The sequence below is a fragment of the Pongo pygmaeus genome, chromosome 1 (genome assembly GCF_028885625.2).
Source record: "Pongo pygmaeus isolate AG05252 chromosome 1, NHGRI_mPonPyg2-v2.0_pri, whole genome shotgun sequence".
In the NCBI taxonomy this organism is placed as follows: domain Eukaryota; kingdom Metazoa; phylum Chordata; class Mammalia; order Primates; family Hominidae; genus Pongo; species Pongo pygmaeus.
The window spans coordinates 30,501,527-30,505,029 of record NC_072373.2 but is presented as its reverse complement, the minus strand read 5'-3'; the positions used below and the strand labels follow the sequence as shown (position 1 = coordinate 30,505,029).

At 47.2% G+C, this 3,503-nt stretch overlaps 1 pseudogene; it reads right to left on the bottom strand.

Moving 5' to 3' along the window:
- Positions 1–1,736: 1,736 nt before the first annotated feature.
- Positions 1,737–2,211, bottom strand: LOC129034996 (nucleoredoxin-like; annotated as a pseudogene).
- Between the last annotated feature and the right edge of the window lie 1,292 nt (positions 2,212–3,503).

Genomic DNA, 3,503 nt, shown 5'->3' with positions numbered 1-3,503 from the left:
CACTTAAGCCTTCAAAAAGACAGACTCAAAAGGGAAGATCCTGAGTTGCTTCCTAGTTTGCAGGTATCTTCCTCTCTTGATCCTTTATTTACTCAAAGACCCTTGAAGGCCTCTAGTCTTGTGCACACCCTCATTTACCCCCAATTAGAAACCCCTGAGGGTTTTTCTCCTCTTGTCCTTTGAATTTTGACAGCCAACCTAGTACTTCAGCCTTTACTTAAATGTTAATGAAAGTACTCTTTAGACTGGACACTACTAATTCTCTTTTTTTTTTCTTTTGGTTGATAATGTCCAAAGATGCTGCTTTATTTCCTGTTAGGTGATTGCATTTCAGGCTGGTAACATCAAATAACAATCTAATTACCAACTCATTTTGTGCCTCTGAACTACAAACCAATAATCCTATGTGGCAGGGAATAACAGCATCGACAGCTTGTGAGGGGCTGGGTTTTCCAAATAAATGATTTGGATTGACAGAGTGCTGAGTGGAGCCGAGGGTAATGTCCAGGATGGTTTAAAGACCTTGACACCTGATTAAGTGAGGCTAAAGCCCCATGAGTCCCTAGGCCAAAGCCCTCCACCCCAAATCCTAAGAGCATAGTTGTTGATTCTCCTTTGGTGAACTGTGGTCAAATAAGAGATTGATCTGCCTGGGCCTAGCAAAGGGAATCCAATGCCTACTCGTGGCTGGCACACCCCCTGCCCTCACTCCCACCCTAGGGTACAGTTCCTTCTGCAGAAAATGTGAGGCTTCTGGTAATTCCTTGTCTTTTTAGTTCTGCTTTCAAAAGAAAAGGGAATGACCACAGGGTAACCAAAGTGGGTGCAGGCACCTTGGCAGAGGTCCAGCGGCCTCAGGCACAGAGCTGGGCGGAGTGAGAGGTCTGTGCTGGCTAGGAGGTGCTCCTCTAAAACCTCAGGGCTGAGTTTCTTGGGAATAGATATCCGAAGGGAAGAATTTGTTAACAAAATTTCAAGATCGTGGGAGCTGTTCATATAAGCAGGCAGAAACTTGGGGAAGGTCAACATCAAGGAAGAAAGAGAGATAAGAAAGGAATGAGAAGCTCTCATCATGAGGTGAGAGCTCAGTAACAGTAAGCCATTATTATATGAACTATTACCTTCGCTGAATGGTTTTTCTCACCTTGAAAATCCCCACAAGCTTCCTTTTACATTTGAGAAACTCTTGTCCAAGAACTTGTTGATGAGCTGCTGCTTTTCCCTCTGACTAAAAGAAACTATGTCACTTAGAAAAGGACTTTCTCACCAACAGCTCTAAGCTGAGGTCTATCAAGACTCTTTCTCTGCTTTGCCTCCATGTAGCTGTCACCAGGCAGTTCCTCTGGCTGTCAGGGTCTCTGTATGTGCGTGCTGATACCAGGGTCAGAGCAAGAGCCCTGATCCATTGGCCCTTCACGCTCACTCTACGGAAGAACGCCCTGGCAGATCTTTCACCAAAAGCTAGTTTGCGAAAGTGATGCAGTCCTTGTTCTGTCTAGGCTATGCCATCTCGTGATCTCAAGCAGAGTCTCCAAACATTGTGGATTCTGCTGCTGCTGAGAGGACACACACCCCAGGGCGCTAGCTGGGTAGTGAATGCAGAAGCAAGGCACCACAGAGAGGTTGGACACTTGGGTTGTGTGATTCAGGACACACTGGATAAGTCCAAGTGTGGAGGGAAGAAAGGGGAGGAGAAGACTGAATTCTAAATAACATCTCAGAAGGCCGGAGCTCCATTAGATGGGCTCTGGATTGAGCTTTTCTGCCAGGAAGTTATTCACAAAGGCCTCCACAATGGCAGGGGTGATCTCTTCCCACATCCATCACATACTCCGTCAGTGCTGACATGTCCAGGATAGTGAGCAAAGGGGCAGCCTCGGGAGGGTTGGTGTAACCTTGCAGGAAGTCAATCATATCATCCTCCCCAGGTACAAAAAATGGAAGTGATGTTCCTCCTTTTGGCTTTGCACTTGGCAATGATTTTCTCAGCTATTGGCTGAATCAGCTGCTTGGCTTCCTGGGACTCTGTGTCATCCTCAGAGTCTACAAAAATGTGGAGGCAGGGGGCAGTTGAGCTGCAAAGTGTTGGAGTCAGAGAGCTTCAGCACGGGCTTGGGTGCCATGGGAACTCCCAGCAGTCCTCGTCATTAAGCACCTCCACTCACCCCACCACATGATCACCTCGCCCTGTGGGTCCAGCACAATGAGCATGGGGAAGGCCTTGGATTCTATACAGCCAGTTGGGGTGTGACATCCAGGCCTTTCCAGTATAGAGGTTAGTGAGCCAGAACCTATCACTGAAGTACTGTTTGAAGGACTCTCTGATCTGTCTTCACTGACTAAGATAATCTCAAAGTTCTGGCCTGCCTCCTTGATCTTCTAATAAGATTTACCAGGACCTGGGTGAGGCTTTGGCAGGATGAACACCCATGTGCAAAGAAATAGAGTCTTATGTAAGACCTTTCCAGGATGCTGCTCTCCAGGAACTGTGAGTCATTTCATAAACCTGAAAAGTTTAGGTCCCCAAGGGAATTCCATACCTTCTGGGTCATCTAAGATCACCAGCAGCCCATTCTTGCACACAACCTTTGCAGTGGTGGCACCTATGAATATTAACAATGGAATATTGGAAATTTGGTGTTTGTTCCAAAGTTTCTGTGCTTCTCCTTGTAGGGCAGCGCCAGCCAAGGCACGTCCCACATGAAGTCCCACCACTGCCACTGGTCATCCTTGCTGCTGCTCATCACCAGCTTCTAACCAAGCTGCTTCTCCAAGAAGCCCACCATCTTGGCCCACCACAACCTCAACGCACAAGCAGGTGGGTAGGCAGGCAGTGGCGACCCCGCTTCCTCTGTCCACCTGGCCTGGACGCTGCTAATTCTTAATCGCAACAAGGGTGCTGGTGGGCATTCTGATGCCAGGTTCAACTCCCTGTCATGGAGAGTTGTAGCTGATTTTGTATCTAATTACCTAAGAAGCAGCATGCACAAATGAGTGAGCATCACTTATTTGTCTTGGTAGTATATTAGTCCACTTTCACACTGCTGTAAAGATACTACCTGAGACTGGGTAATTTATAAACAAAAGAGATTGAGTTGACTCACAGTTCTGCATGGCTGGGGAGGTCTCAGCAAACTTACAATCATGGTGGAAGGCGAAGGGGAAGCAGGCACCTTCCTCACAAGGTGGCAGGAGACAGAGTGTGCAAGGGAAACTGTCATTTTTAAAACCATCATGTCTCATGAGAACCCTCTCACTATCATGAGAATGGCATGGGGGAAACCAACCCCATGATCTGGTAGGTCCCTCCCTTGACATGTGGGAATTAAAATTCCACATGAGATTTGGGCGGGGACACAGAACCAAACCATATCATTCAGCCCCTGGCCCCTCCCAAGACTCATGTCGTTTTCACATTTCAAAACACAATCATGCCTTCCCAACAGTCCTCCAAAGTCTTAACTCATTCCAGAATTAACCCAAAAGTTCAAGTCCAGAGTTTC